General features: G+C 45.9%; 1 protein-coding gene across 11 annotated transcripts in view; it reads right to left on the reverse strand.

Moving 5' to 3' along the window:
• The window catches only part of SORBS1 (sorbin and SH3 domain containing 1), a 222,133-nt gene that overhangs the window by 84,735 nt on the left and 116,596 nt on the right, over positions 1–20,802 (reverse strand). For 4 of the 11 annotated variants that reach the window (XM_055719731.1, XM_055719729.1, XM_055719738.1 and 1 more), the window contains one exon: positions 3,290–3,400. The exons of 6 other annotated variants lie outside the window; for them this stretch is intronic. The gene's annotated coding sequence lies outside the window, so the exon portion shown is untranslated. The remainder of the gene's footprint in view (positions 1–3,289; positions 3,401–20,802) is intronic. One more of the 11 variants, XM_055719732.1, reaches the window with a different exon arrangement.

Genomic DNA, 20,802 nt, shown 5'->3' on the forward strand with positions numbered 1-20,802 from the left:
AAAAGCAAATGCATCATTTGGCTTCCTTGCTGAAGACTGAAGAACTCCCCCAGTGCCCCTCCTGGCTGTTGGAGATGGGGGTTATGCTGTAGGCTACTGATCCCTCATTTAAAACAGGAAGAAAAAAACCCAACTACCTGGTAGGATCACAGCTTACCAGCATCTGGGATCTACAGCATCTTAAGAGAGACTTCTGAGAGGCATGGCTCCCGCTGCGGTCTCTGCTGACTGGAGAACTCAGCAGGAGCTGGAAAGCACTACCTCATGCCAACACAAGCTGGGAGCGATCAGCTGTTTAGCAGTCACCTGAGTAGCAGTTTCTCCCTGCTCCTACTGATCTGCTGACCCATTTAAACTCTCATGCATAAAGAAAGTATAACCTTGCCCATCTACCTTGAACAGTTGCTGACCCTGGTCCAAGCTATTTTGTGGAATTCAGGACCTGCTAAATACAACACTGCAGGGGAAAATCCTAGGGCTCAGCTGTGTTCACAAAAGTCCTAAGGAAATTAATGGCAGCAACAGCATGCAATCAACAATACCAGCATCCTCACCTGCACATTAGCATCACCAGCCCTTTGCACCCTGTACCACCACCTACACTCCGGCAACATGGAAGCCAAACTTGCATGCTGTGACTTGTGCCATGTGTGCCAAACTTGGGCATGGGACACAAGGATTATGCTCAGTGATCATAAGAGTGGCAGAAGAACCCTGTCTCTGTTTCTGTACTACAGAAGACCATCGACAGCAGTTTGTATGGCCAGAGCCATCCAACCAGCACCTCACTCAATGAAAGGCACTTCTGGCTGTGAAGGTAACAGAATACAGCCCAATCAATATTAAAAGCTTTTGTAATGGCACTAGCCATTTGCCAGTGCTCTTAACCTTTGTGCTGTAGAGCTTAAATTAACCTTAAGGTGCAGCAAGGACAAAATCGTCTCCTATCTGACATGCAAGGAAGCTGATTTTTGCAAAAATTCTCTCATATTTCTTCAGACTCAAAATATTCAGATATTTGGCATAATCTCTGAGCCAGCGCCCAAGCTGACTGCCTCTTCCAATAACAGTGATTTGGTGGGTTGTTGAGGGTAAAAAAGGAGAGATAGCAGTGCAGTAAAGAAGGGAACTAGCAGAAGCAGCAAAGAAAATTCAGACTGTGCTCTCTTTCCATCTCGGTATTTTCCTGCAAATCTTTTCCCTGCACCTTAATTGCTAAAGACAAGTGAATGTCAAACCAGACTACCCACAGCTGATTCTCTGTTCTCCAGGAACAGAACTAAAAGCCAAAAGCAGCAACATGTCTTCCAGCAGACGAGCCTGGGCAGCCATGGAAATTAAGCCCCAGCAGTTCTGCCCAATGTACTTCCCATGTATGTCATTAGTAAGTGTCGAGATCCAGCCCAAAACACCAGGCTCAGGAGAAATTTGGATTTGCTTCTAATTTGGCCAGCTGGCTGGAATTATTCACCAGTTACATTTGTAACTATGAAAGCTAATGAGAGAGTAATCATATCTCACAGTTCACAGCCGAAAGTCATTGCCTTTGGGAGTTAATGAGGGTTTAAGTTCCCCCTTCTCATTGATGTCTCTCCCTCAAGCCGCGGCTGCCACAGGGTTTTGAAGGCCACACCAACTTTAAATCTGTCCTCCATGGGCAATGCTGAGTACCGGTGTATTGAGGGGAAATGTGCCTCAACCCCTTCAAGGAGACAAAGGCAAATGCTGCTCTTCCCCCATCCCCTCTCACCACACCAACATTTCTTGTCAGAGCAAAGCAACAGCAACTGGATGACTAAGTAATGATAATGACTGCTGCTCAGTGCACTGCTGTGCTCTGATTAGATTCTTCCTGGCTTCTAACCAAATTAAAAAAAAAAAACACTGACCATTTATAGAGGCAGGACTGGCCTATTAGCATCGGCACAGGGCTCAGTCAGGATGCTCCTGGGTCATTGTCTCTATCCAGAAAGTCCAGATCCTTCACTGTGGTGACTTCAAATGAAGTAAACAAAGACACTGCCTATCAGGCCATGAGCTGCTCCCACGACCCTGCATGTCAGAAGTTCCTTAGCCCAAAACCCACAGCTCAACAGACCTTGGGGATCCACCTCCGGAGGCCTGGGGGCGTTAAGTTTGCACAGCCTATACTAACTGCCCTGTACTGAACAGGCAGGAGCTATGAATCTATGAGCAGATTGGGAAGACATTAAGGAAAACATCTGAAACACACTGTCCCTTCCAGCATCTCTGCCTCAGCGATTCTCCATCTGTTCCCAAAAGTTCAATGGAAAAAATGAAAACTCCATCTTCCCACTTTCTAAAACTGACTCTCACTGTTACTGCTCTGGTTTCTGGCACAGAGCTGCACCACTTAAACCTCTTTTATAGTATAAGATGAGCAGAGCCAGCACAGAGCTGGTGTGACCAGCTGACTGGAGCAAAATGACATTCTGGGCAATGCCTTCCTCTAGAAGGCATCCTGCTCTGCCCCCAGGGGAAGCGGCAAAAGGAGGACTCTGCACCTTGCAGCAGCCTGTCCGAGTACCTTTCAGCGTTCCCTTGAACCGAACTGAATAAGGCAGCAGCTGTTGACCAGCGGGCCCTGGGAAATCTGGCCATCAGTGAGAACAGCAACTCTCCAGCAATCTCTGCAACAGTGCTCTGCGTGCACTAAGTGCAGTTTTTCTCCTTTGTGGGAGAAACAATTACAGAGCCTTGGACCTACCTGTAGCATTTTCTGCACTTTGCCTTCCCCGCCGTGACAGCAAAAGAGATAGTCAGGATTTCCCCACTGTGTTTTCATAGACTTTATTTTGTTTTCTGGTGTATTGGCTAGATACTGCCCCCCATGCCTTTGGTCCAGCCTGTCAGGCCTGGAACTGGTTTCTCTCCACCAAGTGCTAGATGCCTGGACTAAAGGTCTGACATGAAGAGCTGACCTGCAGCATACACTGCAGATCACATTGAAAACCAATACAATGCCTTCTTGCTGGGACTACTGTGTTTTATCTAACACATCCATGGTTTGCCACAAAAATAGAACTTGGAGCTTGATCCTCTTCCAAGAACTAGAGCTTTTGACTGGCTCACCTACCAAAAAAACTCATGTAATACAGTGGTGCTCTCCCCAACATGTAGCCTTCTGCTGCACAACCCAGGTAGGCTGCTGCCAGGAAGAAAATATCCTTCATTGCAAGCGATGGGAGATAGATGCCATTTTGGTGACCCAAGTCAGGATGAGGTCTCCCAGTGATGTACTCCTTCCCCACCCCTTCGGGATACTCACACCAGTCAGCTAGCTGAACTATTCAGGCCCAGCTCAGAAGGACAGGATCCTCTGGCAGCAACTTCCACTCTGTTGTCTCTTCACATGCAGCTGCTATGTAACAGCACATACCTACAAAAGAGCAAGAAAACGCTAGTAGTGCCACTGGTCCTGCTGTCCAACACAGTTACTGAGAGAGCTGTACCAAAGCAATCAGCCGTTCACAGAAATAACGTTACTTTTAGACGAAGCAATGCCCTTCGCTTACCATGCAAGAAGCATAGTTAGTATGAACAGCAGTCTGACCAGACCCGCATCCTAGCATCCCCGATGTGAGAACTGGCCATTACGGTTGTCTCCAGGGAAGGCTGAAACCACATCCGTTTTCCTGCCTTTCTGCTAGAGATTCCCCGCCAAGCAGCAAGGCCAGCTGAACAGCACACCTCCCTACAACCTACAGTCTGGTCACTAATGTCAATGATTGCTGATTTCAGCTTAATTTAGTATTTTGATTAGTATTAGGTTTGCAAAAAGCAGAAAAAAAGAAGCAAATACAGATCTTATGCAGCTATCCCTGATGCACAAACAGACTAGTGCTATGCAGAGCCTGGGCTGGGAGCCAGGGGCAGCAACCACCACAAAACGTAACTTCCTCGTGACCTGGAATCAAAACTCTTAGAAGGAAGGGCAGGTAGTAGGCATGTACCAAGAAACATACATCAGGTTGTCCTTGGACAAATTCCTTGGTTAGGGTACATGGCTAGACAGCCAGCCACAAAGGCAGAATCCAGAGAGAGCAATTTTTTTTTTTTTTTTATTTTTTTTTTGCATTCACTGACGGTTACTAAACATGATGATTTAACTCAATATTAAGTCCAAAGGTTAACAGTCCGATATTAAGTCTAAAGGGTTAGATTTGACATTGCTTTGCTAGATGGCTGTGCAGCTTTATTGTTTCATTCAATAGCATTAACAGCAGCCTGGCTTCAGTGAGATGTCTTTGGTGTTTGATTTATAAGGTACGTATTAACACTCCTCAACTTTAATCATGTCATTTATCAGGCTGAACTAGCGAGCCGGTCACCCGAAGCTTCTTCCACACTGAGTGGAGAAAGGGGTTCTTCCAGAGGGCAACCCAGCCTCTCCCTAATGCTGCCTTCCTCGTACTTCTCTGTATTCAACAACTTCACAAAGAACTTGAGGAGACGACCTAGCAAGGTTTTGCACCTACGCTGGATGACTGAACAAACCCTCGTGTGTGTTTTCCTTAAGCTCTGAGGGGAGTGGAGTCACATTCCCCTCAACAAGCACCACGAGACCAGAACCTCCAAGGGCCCGGTACCACAAGTCTGTCAGCCAATAAGCCCCACCAGGTAGATGTCCTCATGACAGTGCAGGTGGGGCATAAACACCACACGGAGAAAACAGAAGGTGATGCTCAAAGGTAAAAACTCTGATAGAGGATCAGGGACCTGCCTGGGAGCCACCACGGGACGTGCTCACAGAGCTCCAATAATGCAATGCTTTTACAAGCCTCCAGACTTCTTGCAAGACCTGCTAACAACCCAGACAACGAGCCTAGAAGAACCAGGCTAGTTTTTCAATAAAACTGCAACAGTCCTAGGAAAACACAAAGTTGCAACAAATTAGAGTTTTCTGTCTAGGACGGTCTAGTAGTTTGTCTGTCTCCAACAAGTAGGAAGGGATCAGTGAAAGGACACCCATTAGAAAGGTTTGTTGATAGTACCAGCCAGAAAATTTCCTGTAAAGTTGTCCGGAGTACGCACTAAGAGAGAGTTAATGTTCCAGCGACAAGGTCAAGCCCTGGTTTCGCTGCAGCACAAGGAGCTGCCCTGGCATTAACTGCAGTTTCTTTGCTTTCCCAACCTGCCCTGTCCTTGTGAGTGGGCAAAAGGCAGAAGCTGGCCAGAGTCCCAGCTACCAAAAGCTGCCCAAAGCACAGAACTCATTACTTATCCCAAGGACTAAGAGTTAGGCTGAGAGGGGGAGGAGAGAGTAAATGACAGAAAAAGCAACTGATAGGAACTCCTCTGGTGCCGAGAGCTGTTGCAGCTAGGGCTCTAACCTGGCACTGAGCCGGGGAGCGCAGCAGGACACGGAATATGAATACAGGTTACGGCTGGTCTGTGCCCCAATCTAGACGAGACAGCTAAACATTCAAACATTCCCCTTGGAAATATGCCCTGTGCTAGCTCCTGGAGGACCATAAAAAGCTATTTCTGTTGAAAAATCAATGCAGGATTCACAGAAGAATTCAGTTCGGACAAATTCTACACCCACTGCTGTTAGTGACAAAATGTCCCTTCCTGCCGGTGGCAGCAGAATTAGGGCAGCTGACAGTGTCAGAGAGGAAGGACACTGCCAAAAAGTTTTCAATGTTTTTTTAATTTTAATTGTTAGTCTTCAGTTGTGTTCTGGCTTTATCTGCTGCTGAGAGTTTGATTTCCACTGCAACAGGAAAGTCTGCAGAAGGAGGTTCCACTGAATGATGCAAAAGGTACTTGGAGGCTTCCTGCCCAAGCAGCCTGCACCGCCCCGACAGCGACCCAACTGCTCAGCCAGCTACAAAAAGCAGCATAAAACTGGACCAGTGCTCCTACCCAGAGACTTTGAATGAATGCAGCGGCGTAACAGGTGAGTGGGTTGGCTGGTTTGTTTGTTTTTAAGTAGGGGTTTCCCTAACTAAACACTCCTTGAGTTCAGAGTGCTCAGATCATCAGTCAAATCAATCCCTGTGGCTTAGGGCAAACTGCAGTTTGTGTAGTTCTGATGCATTCAAGTTACAGCCTCAGTCTGTCCCCACATGCAAACCTGCTGTAAGGGGCTTTTCAGAGTGACACAGGAAGGGACTAGCAGGAACAAGATAGGGATGAGCCTCAAGTACAAAAGTACCAAGGTCCCCATTTTTACATGTGTTTCTGGCTGCCCTGTTCACACAGCGGGCTGAGGCAGTGGCTGACAACACGATGGTAGTGCAGAATCAAGCTGTCCGGCTCCTTCTCCCTTTCTCAGATCAACAGCCAGTAACCTGGCACTTCTTAAAAGGGTTGGACACAGGCCACGTTCAAACCGCATCCCCATGGAGAAAGGAATGCTGCCAAAAGCAAAAAGGAGAGGTGAGAAACTGGAGAAAATTCCTTGTCACAGGCAGTGGCCAGGGATGATCCAGCAAGAAAAGTCACTGCGTACATCTGTGAGCCCTGGTAATGACACCTAGTCACAGCTAACCCACTGTAGACATGGACATCAGCTCAGCACGCTGCTATTCTCGCATTAATTTTCCACACTTCACAGCTTGATCTCACACACAACCCAGCAGACAGCACAGCTTCCAGTGCCTCCACAGGCAGCAATGGAAAACACTGTCCAAGCGATCTCACACCTGAACACGATGGGAGGGCAGCGCACACACACACAGCCTCAAGCTCAAGAACTGGAGGTGCCAAGCAAAAGAAACATAGGAGTTTCATATTGTTTTTATGGTAAAAAGAGCAAGGGGCTGACCCTGCTTGACTTCATCATGTTGTTTGTACAGCGCCCTGCGTTTGGGCACCGAGCTGCAAAATCAAAGTAAGCACAATGGCAATGAAAACATAATCAAACACATCAGTGTGGGGTCAGCTTTGCAATGGAAAAGCAAAGGGTTAGAAAGGAAAAAAACCAACCAATAATACTCAGACCTAAAGGCCATTTAGAAAACAACAACTTTAAGCAGCTCTGTAAGACTAGCAGGATAAAAATATTATTATTTTGCCATTGTCCGCATAAGAACAGACAGCCCCTTTTCCCAAGGAGCTTAAATGGATGAGACAGATGAAGGGCAAACAGATGCATGGATGAGAAGTGATTTGACCTGATCACACAACACCAGGATCAGTGCCAGGAACAAACTGTGGCTCCTGTTTTCCTAGCACAATGCTCTTTTCACTGGTCTATACTGCCTCTAAGGCTGGAAATTGACACCCATCTTTTGAAGGTGTTCCCACTGAAAACTGCTTGTCAACATCCCACCTGCTGGAAGTTACTACTCCCTGCATGGCACTGGTAGCAGAAGTGTCCATGTGAGCACTCCAGAATCCACAGAAGGCTGAATCCACCAAGCTAAACTGAACAACCAGTGGAGATAAATGAAGCTCATTATTTTCTCAATGCTGATCAGACAGTGCTCACATGCACCCTTCAGCTGGCAAAGCTCTAAGTGAAGTCAACCATCAGTATCGGTACAGCAATAAGCAGCAGTGTGGAAGGCAGGACAAGGCTTCCCTGTCTTCAGCCCGGGCAACTGTTTGCTAAGTTGATGCTTGCCTTTGGTCCCAGATATGGTTGTGTTCTTCCACTCTGGAATTTGTAAGACTTGTGATTCAGATAAGAGGAGCTATCAATGGATCTTTTACAAATGTCTTCTCTGAGCCACTCCATCTTGTGAGTTCTAGCTTACTAAGTACCAAATACAACAAAAAGCCATCTTCCACTAGCGCAGCAAAGATCAGACTCTGGTAACGTTTTTGGCAATTACAATTAATGATAATACTGAGAATCAGCCTGTCATTGATAATCCATATCTAATGTTATTGGCCTTTGGACAGCGTATTAGATTTTAACAAACCGTTTGTAAGCTATATGGACTGCTTAGGGACAGATGGCCAGAGTTCAGCCTGTGTCCATGGTCTGGAATGACTCACAGAATATTGCTTTGGGCCAGCAGGGAGAGTGAAGACAAACGTGATGCTGTTGCTAATCTACACGCAAGGCCAAATCCTGCAAAAGCATGTGGTTCTCAGTGAAGTCAACAAAGCAGGCACAAGTACATTCCAGGGTAGATCCTGAGCTCTAAAAGCTGGTTTAGATTTTCTCCAATACAAAAATGAACTCTTCTCACTGACAAATCTTTCATCTTAGTGAGCTTATGTAAGCTAGTGTCTTTCCCCACCCACTGCTCAACTAAGATGACCCGTATAGTATGCGATCTCCAAATGCAAATTCCTTACACGGACTACTTGGGTTCAGCTCTGTTGAGAAAACACTGCCAGCACATAAGAGATCAGCTCTAGCTGCCTTCTCAGAAGAGGCAACTCTTGGCTGCTGCTGAAATTCCTCTTGCAGGTTTGTTCAGCCCATGCCTGAAAGTCTGCTTTTACCAGCCCAACGAAATCAGCAAAATCCATTTCACCTCCTCCAACACAGTGCAGGCAACGCAGACCTTCATGGTGCAGGTAGCAGTGCTAGCTGGGAGCAACGCACCCCCTCTTTGCTCCAGTGTGGCTATCCTCCTGGTTGGGCATACCAGCAGGCAGCATACCAGCAGGTCGTTGCAGAGAAAAACTGCTCCAAAGCAGCTAATATATACCAGTAAGGTGTACGATAATGCAGCCTTCCCCCAAAACCTACATAGGCACACAGGAAGGTGGCGAGAACGGTTGGTGGCAGCTCTCAGTCTGACACAGAGTATAAGAACACATCTGCACACGAAGGGAGAAGAGAAGGGGATACCTGCAGAGGAGGTATCCTGGTTTCTCAATTCTTCTGCATCCCAGCTCAAAGCTGAGGACAGGAATAAACAGAAAACAAATATACACTGCAAAATCAAGGAACAAAGTCATGGTACATCTTCACGACAATCACAGAGAGCCAATCTTGTAGGTGAATATCGATACCCTCTTGGATTCAGTCTGTAAGGTGTAATTTCAGCAATGTGCAGTCGCTTACCCCTACAACCCATCAGTTACCTCTTGGAAGGGGAGTCAGGGGGAAGGTGTTACCAGCATGTAGAGCAGGGGTCCTCAAACTTTTTAAACAGGGAGCCAGCGCGCGGATTAAGTGGCAGGATGTCATCTGCGGCTGCTTGGTTTCCCCCCCCCACCCAACCCCCAGCAGGGGGTGGTGGTGGTGGTTCTGTAAATACCAGGGGCCGGATTGAGGACCCTGGGGGGCCGTATCCAGCCCACAGGCCGTAGGTTTGAGGACCCCTGATGTAGAGGGTGGACAGAAAGACCGGCACTGCAGCGATGCCAAAGCTCGGGGCACGTTCTCACTTGGTTGCCATTTTCCATTAGCTAATACTGTCAGCTCCCCAGAGGTGAGATACAACTTACCCCAGAGTAACACCATCCAGATTCAGAGGTTACTCTCGACTGACCCCAACCTAAGTGAGATTAGAGTCAACCCCTCCCCTTCCCACCTCTTTCATCACCTCTATATTTAACCGCAGATTAACTCATTTCCTCTTTCCACATGTGAGATTAAAGTGCACCAAGCGCTGTCAGCTCAAGCAGAGCCTCAGTGCATCCTCATGGAAATCACCACTCAGTACATGTATTAAAGCATGTCAAGGAGGAGAATGAGTCACACGCTTCATACTCACAAAACCAAACACTTGCTTCTCAAGAAGTAAAACTGGCAGGCAGCCCAGGCCCCGGAATAGTAAGAGATACCTCCAATTCTAATCTTCCCCCGTCTGTTACATAAATCTTAAAGACATAAGGAGTGCCACTATTTACCAAAGTATCTGAATGAAATGTGGGTCAGTGACCAAGGCAAGGGGTCAAACACATAGTGGCTTGGCCTCCAGGCCCTGCGCTGATCACACTTCTCTAGGAGGAAACAATAGCCCCTCATTCCAGGGAGAGGGGAAAAATACCGCAACAAAATCTCACTGAGGTCACGCTCACCACGTTTGGTTCAAAAAGGCTGAGAACTATGAAAGTACCAAGGAAAAATAAGTCACCGCAGCAGGGAAGGAGGGAGAGAAAGAGAAGGCAATGCAGGATTTCTCCAGCCTGCGCGGCGTGGCTCACAAAGGACTTGTACAAGGATGAGACCACGGCAGTCGGTGGCTCTGCCCCTTGCACCCTCCCAGGGCATTTCAGGAAGGCGATGCAAGCAGGACAGTATTTTATTTCTACCTGAGCTCTCTGCAAATCACTTGGAGCCCTAAGGTGTAAGATCTTTATCACAGCTTGAGGCAAACACGAAGTGGCTGTAAATAAAGCTGGGGCTTTAAATCCAGCCACATGAGTTAACTTCACGGTGAATACCATTTTTCACAGCTAACAACTATGGTAATTAATTTTACCTCAATGAACATAGCAATGGTGAAGCATGCAAAACACAGAACAGGAGTAAGCTTCTCGTCTTAGATTTTGTATCAATAACCCTTTAAAGTGCAAGCACTTATTTTCCTCATCTCCCTAATGATAAAACCTCTCTTGTTCTAGCGCTTCAAGTGACAAAGCCTCCTTAATTTTCAGTGGCTGCAATAACGGGCCTCAGAATTTCTGCCAAGAATAATAGAGAATCAATGCGGACAACGAGCGGGGAAACACGCAGCAGAGCCACTGGCATTAGCTTCAGCAGAACAGCTGGAATAAGTTGTCAATTCCCCTCACTGTATCCTCCAACGGCACTGCCTGGCAAAGGGAGCTATTAAAGGAAACAAAATGCTTACGACAAGCTTCTGACACATCTCAAAAGCAATCGCTGCATCTCCACCATTATTCAAGAAAGCGCGGAACGACAAACAGATGGAAATGAGAAAAGGAACAGCGGCATGGCACACAGAGGGCTTGGCTGTAGCTTGCAGGAGCAGCAGAGCATGTCAGGCAGAGGTACCACTGCCAGAGCAGCATCCCCTGACTGACAGCAGCGCCGGCGCTGCCTGCGAGTGAAATCACAGTGCGCTGGCCAAAGGCAGGCACAACTGCTACAATTTGGTGCTGCTGTGTGTGTACCAAGGGAGATGATCATGAACCAAAACGTAGAGAACAAAGAGTAAAGTGGCTGAATTATCCCATGAAAGGAAAGATCTATGCTGCAGGGATCAATAACCACCAAGGGTGGTGGTGATTCTCTTTCAGCTCAGGCATTCCCAGAGGGTTGTAAATAGATTGTAATGATTTGCAAACATCTCCCATTCATTTAAGGGTACATGTTGGGCTGAAAGTGTCTTGAAATCCTGTTTTCTGGCAGTATGAGGTCACTGTATAAAAGCTATGGCAAACATAGGGCACGTCTGAAAATCAATAGCAGGCTTCCAGTGATTTGAGAAACTGAAACGCTGAACAGATGGAAATGAGAAAAGGAACCATGCACTGCATGGGGTCACTGTCAGCTCACAGAAAAGCCAATACAGGCATACCACCCATGAGCCGCACAGTAACTGATGTGAAACACCCTTCTGCTTTCCCTGTACGTGGGCTCCATGTTGCGGAGAAACTGCAAGCGTGTCTCATGGCAGCAGGTCACACTGCCAGCTTCTGTCCCTGTCCATGCGTGCATGTGCTTACACACACACACGTGTTTGCATACGTGCCCATTTTATTATTCCACTGAGACTTTAAAAATTGAGTTCTTCTTCTCTTTGTTGCTCTTTTAATTCAGAAATTAGTCAGGCCCAGAAAACATGATCTGTTCTTGGCAAAACAGAGGACGAACGCTAAGGCTCTCGAGCAGGACTACAGGAAAAGTGAAAGGGTTCCTGTTCTGAAAGCCAAATTCATGTTTCATACTTTCTTAAACCTCATGTTGTTCTGATGTCTTTATACACAACAGAAGAAAAGACAATTGATTGTAATCACCATGAGAAGAATTCTCCTGAGATTCCCTTTCAACTCTGTACCTCGTGTCTGAACACTGCAAGCGACAAAGCAGCTGGCAAAGTTACGTCAGGTATGACTGTGGTTACACTAATAGTAAGGCATCCTTAAAGTAGGTGAAAACAACCTACTACAAAACACCTCCTGCTTAGGCGGCCATTCCAGGAGTCTAAAACCGATTACAGAGCAGCTCTCAGAAGGTCAGAGCCTGGGCCAGAGCACACCGGGTTACAGCTCCTGCGCTGCAGGGTGCTGCTAAGGGATGCTGAGTGGGGAACACAGGAGGCAGTTTCAAGGCTGCAGTGGCTGCTGCTGGACGGGGCAGCACTCTGCCTATGGTGGTAGAGCCCCACAAATAGGATTTCAGACAATTCCTGTTTGCCTTAAGCACAGGAAGGGAGTAATGGCAGTAACAGCCCTGGAGCAGGTATATGGAAGCTGTTAAAAGTCATGGGGAGCACATAATTACCTGGATTGGGATTCATAATGCTCCAGGCAACAGCCATAGAAGAATCAGGCAGACTCTCGGAGCAGCCGCCCAGAAAATCTGACTTGTTAACCAACGTATAATTAAATAATACTGAAGAACCCTGTAAGATTAGACAACTGAATCTAATCAATGCTTAAGAGACTAAAAATGGCAAACATATACTGAGGTTACAAGAAAAGATTAGAGGAATATTTAGTTGGTAAAGATGGAAGCAAAGAAGAAAAGCTGATTGATTTCAGGCTGGGAGTGAAGCGATGAATGAATAATTGTGAAGTGAGATTGGGATGTGCTGATTTATCCTGCTCCACGCTATAAAAAGGCAGTAAATGTAATAGATGTTCTTTTATAAAAATAATTTTTAAAAGGTGGCATAAAATCAGCCCAAGGAATTTATTACCACAGGGCAAGGAGGGAATACTGTAGGGAAATAGCTTTACCAGTTTTCAAAAAGGATTAGACAATTATATCAACATAAATAATACCTACAGCAACATGAAGAGTTACAAGAACAATCAGCCCAAAGGCACCTCTCGCCCATTTGCAGCCCCATATTTGTGCCTTCAGGCAGGGTCTGCCCTTTCTGAGACACTGTCGGAATTACAAAGGCTGTAAAATTCCTATTTGGCCCTTACATGGGCTTGTGTGTAATGGGTGCACAAACCACGGGGAGCACTGGGTCAAGCTCTCAAAAAGTTTTGGATTGCACAGATAGCAGTGAGCAAGCCTTCAGTTTTGCCTGGTACGACAACTGGTATTTCTATTCCTCTAATGAGCTGGAAAGCTAACGAGCAGAGCACAGCAGCATGTTACTTGCTTCAGCTCAAGAGTCCTTCTTCCTCTAAAGTCTGCCCCAGCTGTGACTCAGCCTGCTCCTATGAATGAAGACAAGCACCAAAAGACCTCCATCTTTGGTCTTCATACTCAGACCACCACAAAATGCACAAAATTTGACAGAGATGCTGTTCTCATAAAAGCCACCCTGTCTTCAACAAAGGCCTGGTGCTGAAATATGGCTGAGATTTTTAACATCCACTGTTCCAGTAACTGAAATAGTTCCAAAATGTCACTGCAAAAACACTGAAGTCTTCTCACATAGCTCTAGTCAAGTAATAACATTCAGTCTTTAACAAAAAATTTCCCGGGGAATTCTTGAAGCTTAAACCCATCCAGAATCACCCACAATCACTTAAAGAGCTGCTCAAAACTATATAAAATCTCCCAGTCAGTTAAGAATGGGCACAGCACAAAGTGCCACCTCCCAGTTTGATACACCCTTGGGTGCTGCACATTTAGTATGGTGCTGTCAGCTGTTACAATGTGTGATGTTTTCATAAAGCCTCACCTGATGGGAACAAAAGATTGCATGAGAATCTCAGCTTTCATCTAAAAGAAATAAAAAAACAACCCCAAAATAAAAACAGGGAGTTACTGACAGTCATGGTGAAGAGAAAAACTTGAAGAACCAGAAAGGATGAGAACCACAAGACAAATAAAGGTCATTTTAATGTATATTCTTATGTAACAAACAAAACCCCCTCATGAGTCTTTATATGAGATTGCTTCATTGGGGTGGGGAGGGGGGACGACCACACACGATGGGGATGACAGAACCCACATGCTGAGTCAGGAACATCTGAAGTAGCAATACCATGAACATACAACATCTGATTTGCCACCATCCTCCGGGCATCCTCTCTTGGGAAACACAGATCCTATTTTGACACAAAGGCCTACAGTATCAAAGGACAAGGGAGGGGAGAGTCATAACATAAGAAGCTGAAATGCTGCCAAGCAGAATGATTCTCTAAATACTTGGTGACATTTCTCAGGGGCCACTGCCTCCCTTTGATCATCACAGGAGCGCTCTGGGTGCTGGGGGCAGGATGATGCTGTGCTTGGTCAAGGATCCCCCAGCAGCACTCAGTCACTTCTGCCTGGAGCAGCAAACGCCTGGGACTGCTGCCACCTCCTGCCAGGTGTCCAGTGGGGCTAGGAAGACCCAAACCTGAATGAAACCAGAGGTTTTCTGCAGTTTCTTAGTGCTGAAGACTAGCGTGTCCAGTAATCCCAGAAGCTCAAGAGTAGGGGAGAGCTGAACCTTGCAGAAGACACCGCTTTCCCATCTGTCTTCCATGAACGTGTTTGCTGGGAAGTTCTGTCCTCCCCTGCGGGAGGATGTGCCTGGGTCAGCCAGGACTTGAGAAATGGGAGTGAGGTGTCAAGCTCAGCAAGAAGAGGCATAAGAAGCAGTGGCTCTCCTTGGGTCCAGCTCCTTTCACAGTTTACTCTGCAGCAGGCATGAATTAGAATTCGATCCCACCTGGCAGGAGGGTCACCCCTAGGGGACACCAACCAGCTGCAAGTCAAACACGGACCGAATGCAGAAGGTGCAGAGCTGTGCCGGCTCATGCGCTTCGACCTCGATTCCCACAATAGCTGGGTTTTTCTGCAAAGTCTGAGCTGCTGTAGCTCACACAGAAACCAGAAATTTTAGGTTTCAACTGAAAAAACAAAGCAGCACGTTCTGGGAATGCCTGCTCTGGCCAGTGCAGGGCCATGCCGAGCCGTGCTGAGCTGGACAGCACTGTGCTCCTGGGCACAGGCAGGCTGCACCAGGTCCTCAGGCGGGATCAATTAAGTGTTCATGTGGGTATTGCTACTGTAAATATACATGAGGCCTACGCAGTGTTTACTTCTCACATTCCTGAAGACTGACTTGCCCTTAGGGACCCTATTTATCACCTCTGAAGGCCCAGGCTGTCAGCATCATCAACCAGAGCCAATAACTACCTGCGTTTTCTGCAAAAGCAGGCACTGGGCTTCCACTGCAGAAGAGCTGTAATGGCTCCATCACCTTGCAGAGTAGGTATAGCCATCCTTAAAGGCCTATTTCTTTTTTGTTTGCTTCTTTTTTTTGTTTTCTTTTTGGTTTGTTTGTTTTTTTAAAAAGATTGAAGAACCATATGAATATTTAAGAATGGCAGCTGCCTTTGTGGCTACAGAAAATCAGCTTGAAAAACATTACCAAAGGCTCAGGTGAAAACAAATATCAAAATAGCACAGGAAGATCCTGGTACTATTCAAAAATCCACATACCTCATAACAGATTAACCACAACAGCCTTGTTACTGCATTGGAAGTCCTATTCACTGAGATTCTATCCGAATGCAGAGGCAGACACACTTCATTGATAAATATCCCATGGAATGTGAGATATAATGGTAATCCAGTTAGGAACGGAGTACACCTATGCAGGTTGTGCAGAACATCTCTCAGAATGTCTCTGTCTCCAAGAAGAGCACTAAGAACATCAACGCTTCCTCATCCCCCGCTGGTATGTTGGCCCCTCACATGTTAGACGTGTCACTCGGGACGGTGAAAGGTTAGCAGAGCAACACAACCCATAGGTCAACTTTGTACCTACTCCGAGAGGTCACTCACCAGAGCAGATGCTATCTGTGAACCTGGATAACTGGGCTTTTCTTGTATTTCCTGTGAGATATTATTAAAGTATTCATATCTGTGAACCAGCCAGTCTTTGATTACTCTCTTCTTGTTTACAGCTTTGCATAAAACGCAAGCCACCAAGTAAAGCTGTTTTTCAAACTCTGTAAGCATACTAAACTTTCAGAACTAATTCTATAAACCAGACTCCCTGGGCTTCCAGAGCTTCCCTAATATGGTCATTAAATATCTGAGAGATGAGGACACTCCACAGATACTCAAGTGAACTATAAACTCTTCAGACTTATCATTTAAAAAAAAATAAAAAAAAGTCAGTGACAAAAGTTATGGCAGATTCAAATTGGTGCCAAGAGACAACTAAGCCATGTGCTTGACAAGAGCAGCAAAGACATCTAGGATAGCGCAGGCAGAACAGTCAAATATGGTTTCAGAATTTCACAAGAGAGGAAGGATGCTGCTGTAAGGCTAAGACAGTGATTTATAAAATGGTTCTGAGGTGACATTGCTCCATTTTTCCCTTTTTAAGAACAAGAAGTACTCAAATCTGAAAGAAGCACATGAGTAACTTATCTGGCATTAGACATCCAGATCAAACTCGGCTTGTTTCTTACTCAGTGCTGCATAAAATTCTAGCTAGCTACTCGCACTGATGTCTTTGTAAATGTTTATTACATATTTAATCCAAGTCAACACTTTCAACCTGAGACAGTACTGCCATTTATGAGACCACATCATGGTTAGAAGAATTCTCTATTAACCCTGCACCAGATCTTGTGCAGAGCCTCTTCCCCTTCAGACCTAAGGGCTGAAATTCAACCCTAAAGACTCCTTTGACTTCATGGATCTTCACCGGCTAGACCACATCAGTGCTGTGGAGAAACAAGGACACCAACAGAAAGAGGATATACTCTCTTCTCACTCCTTCTACCACCTACCACACCTGCACTTTTTTTTAACGAAAGCAGGGAATTTAGCAGACACTCCCTGTGTAAGCAGCTCCTTGTCCTAGCCAAGGGGCTGCCATGCAGAGCCTGGCCATGAATTCACAGCTGGAGAAGGCTCTGGGCTCAAGCAGACAATTTCCTCTGAATGGTAAAGGCTGGAAAGACCTTTTGAACATGACTTCATAGTAAAAGTGACCCATGTTTCAGAAGACCAGTAACTCAGCTGATTTGTATTTGGTTATGATAAGAAATATTTTTTCCCATCCATCCATTCAGATAATAAAGGGCTTGGCTTCATTATAACACAGCTGGGCTAGCTGTAACTATGCTGGGCCAAAGCATTTCCAACAAGTTGTTCAAACATTATTAGTTTTGTCCTAATAAGAGCAAGGTACTCACTTGTCTTGAGGTTTACTAACTAAACAGATGTTCAAACACTAACAAAGACATGCAGTGTCCATTAGCTAAGCTGCCAGGATCCTGGGAACTTCCACCGCACTGTACTCCACACGTGTGGCCAGCATTGTTCCACCACACTTCCCCATAATCGGAGCAAACAGCGCTACTCCCGGCACAGCGGGACTGGAATGAGTTAGGAGGATAGCTGCATTCCAAAGATCAGTATTAGGAGGACTGCAGCTCTACAGACTCAGTTCCTTGCCTCTTGATTGCTAAACTCCGCGAGGCCTGTAGGCAGTGAGGGCAGCTGTGCTAAACTGTTACACAGTCATTTGTAACGTGTGCTCATGGCAGACATATTTTACTCCTGAAATGTGTTCAAACCTTAGAAGGAGAACTATTTAATTCTAAACTCTACACAGCTCACATATGGTATAGAGGCTCCCAGCTGCGTTATGTGCCAATAGAAGCTAAATAAACTTCCACAATAATTATTAAAAATCTTCTCTTCGTTTCCCACATTTTCCTGAGCCAGATGCTTCCTGTGTTTTTTAAAGTAGGGCTCAACACAATAGTCCGAAGAGTCTCTCCAACAGGTATAAGCACACACCGCTTAGGCCATCAAGGTACATCCATGCCATGGAGGTAACTACATCAGCAGTCTCTGTCTGCTGAGCCTTAGCTCCACCTCAGCATCACCTCCACATCAGACAAATTCTGTAGCCAGGCCCACAGATTTCCAGAGCCCCTTGAGCCAGCAATTATCACACCTCTTTGTCTTGATGACGTAATGACGATAAACCTTTTATGTTCCGGAGATGAACGTGGCATACTCTATGGCAAAACCCCCATTGATTTCAAGGCATGTTTATGTAAGTGAATTCTTGAGCCCCATGGCAAAAGCAATAAAGCAGCAGCTCTTTGTTTAACTGGAGTAAGACCAGGACCCTCCAAAAAGGAGGGAGCTGATGAAGGAGAACGCAGATCTGCTAAGGTACTACTAACATGAAGCACAATCCACAACTACCTTCACCAAGGTTGTGTCGGTGCAGTTATATCCGTGCACTGGGATCCTGTTGTTTGTTTTTAGAGAATGAGGCAGGTGGAGTGATCTCTCTCCAGAAGGTGCAGTTTGTCCATAACTTACATTGACAGTGCGCACACATTTCAGTCACAGTGTACCAGTGATGCATTCTTCATGTGGACCTGACTTCTTGTACAAATTAATCCTCTCTTGCTCTGCTATCAGAAAATGTTCATGCAGTAACAAGGAAAGAATGCTGCATGTGCTCTGTGAAGGGGTGGGTGACTGAACATATTTTAATGCAGTTTAGGTAACTCGCTCTCAAATAGGTAATCACTGTACAGAATGAGATCTTCCATAGAAGACTGCCTGATTCACTGAGGTCACCAGTACGTGTGTTTCCTGGAAGGAGGCAGAATTCTGTAATGCAAAGTAATTCTACTCTAGCAACTTCTGTCAACCAAATTTGGATATATACTGGCCCATTTTGTCCTCCTCATCATTTGCATAATTCACAGGAAAGTATTCAGGAAGCCTAACCCCAGACAGATAAAAGGACCGACTCTGACTTACAGCTTTCAGAAGCCAGGAGTCCATATACAGAAGATGATACCACAGATTTGACACTGGTAACTAAACAGTACCTGCACTTAATTAGCTTGCAGCATTTGAGATGTTTCCTGTGAGAGCTGTAAGGAAAAAAACCAGACCGGAACAGTAGACATTTTATCTTCATGCATAACTAAGTTGTATCACAAATCAGAGACCTCCCTACCAGCAGAAAAGCAGCACTGGCCCTGACCCCATCAGGAAGTTCCAACAGCAATCTGCATTCAACAGAACACTGCGGGAGCTCTTCTGAAACAGCAGCCTAAACTCACTTTCATCTTCTGTCAAACCTCACCGTTCCACTGTGTCAGAGAGAGAGAGCAGTCCTAGGGGTTCAACCCAGAAGCAGGTCTACCACCACCATGGGCTGGCCTCAAGCAGGAAGGAGACAAGGCATCTCCTTGGGGGGCTCACAGCTTTTCCACTCTCCATTTGACATTCAAAGCTCTGCACTTTCCTAGCCCCAGGGTTCCTCCTTAGCCCAGACCGAGTAAGATGTATTTCGCATCTTTGCTGAAGAAAATCACACAAACACTTTGCATATTTGGCAAGCAATATCTTTCCCCAACCTCTTCTATAACTGGATGCCAAGTCATGCTGTTTTACTGACTCAACTGCTAAAAATCAGACCAGCACTTTCCATAAAGCCCACATTGCTCTAAGATCTTAGTTTGAGGGGTTGGAGATCACGTCTTTTATTCTGAGAGGATGACTTCAAGTCAACCTGCTGTACGTACCATGAAGCCCTTTTGTGGGTATCGATGCTCTTAAAGCAGTGTTTTGTCACACATCCCGCTCCAAGCATAAGCCACCCCTCGTTCGTGGCTCCTGCACACTGAAAACAACGGATGTCCTCTGTGGGCCACAGGTAGCCACGTCTTGCAGCAAGCTCGCTTCCACCAGCACTCTTATGGAAGTAGAAGGTAGAAGTCAGTCCAGCGCTGCTGTTCACTGATCACAGAACGTTATAACGCATCTTGTAACGCACGAGGTAATTGCCCAGAGCTGCGGAGTATTTGATTATGGATTGTTTGTGACAGGTGACAACAGTGTTGGCAATTAGTCTGAATTGCCATGCAAATTGCCAGTGGCAGCCTATTACCAGCTATGGACCTGTGAGGAGAATCACTGTGAAAACAGACTGAGTGCGTGGTTACCTTCAGGGCTGGCTGCCAGTTTCAAATGTCAGCGCTGTGCTGCTGCAGGTCTCAGAATTCTGTCCACCGTATGAGCCACTTGACATCTTAATAGGTTCGCCAAAACAAGGAAGGTTAGCTATTGAAACCCCTGTCTCTCTTGCACCAACAAGTCACTTGTATTTTAAACACTGCTAACAGCACTTTCTGATGATGCAGAAGGGTGACCAACACTTAGGCAAGCAGCCTTGCTTCTGTCAATGCCAGCACAATAAATAAGGTGCAGAGGAAATGGAATGAAAATATTTAAGCCTTATTTAGCCTCAGCGAAACCTTGGGTAGTTCAACCTGATCTACTGCCAACCCGCTACATCTGGACTTGGTTTCTAATGAAAGCATCTACAGAAACAAATAAAGCAATATAATCCAGCCCTAAATAATGAGCAAAGCTTAGAAATAGTCTGTCATGACAAATGGAAACTATGCTGGTACAAATAGCAAGAACTTGCCCAGTGATGCAGTAAGAGAACTGCTATCAGCACTGAAGTCCTGGCACTCTCTTCTTAAAGAGAATTACGAGGGGAACAGTAATGCTGCATTTCAGTCAGAACCAAGCAATATGTTTCTATAGCATATGTCATCTCAACAGCTTCATAGCAACTCTAAGCCAAGAAGTCCCTCTTGCTATGAGTACACAAGAGCTGTCCCTACTCCGTCAATGGAGAAACTGAAGCACAGGCAGGATGCTTTGTTGCAAAGTCCCAAGGGAAGCCACGAGAGGCCTGATGAACTGAACTTCATCAACAAAGAGCATCCTTAATAACACAGCAAGCCCTCTCCAGGCTCTGCTTCTCT

This window comes from Falco cherrug, chromosome 9 (assembly GCF_023634085.1).
Source record: "Falco cherrug isolate bFalChe1 chromosome 9, bFalChe1.pri, whole genome shotgun sequence".
Classification (NCBI taxonomy): domain Eukaryota; kingdom Metazoa; phylum Chordata; class Aves; order Falconiformes; family Falconidae; genus Falco; species Falco cherrug.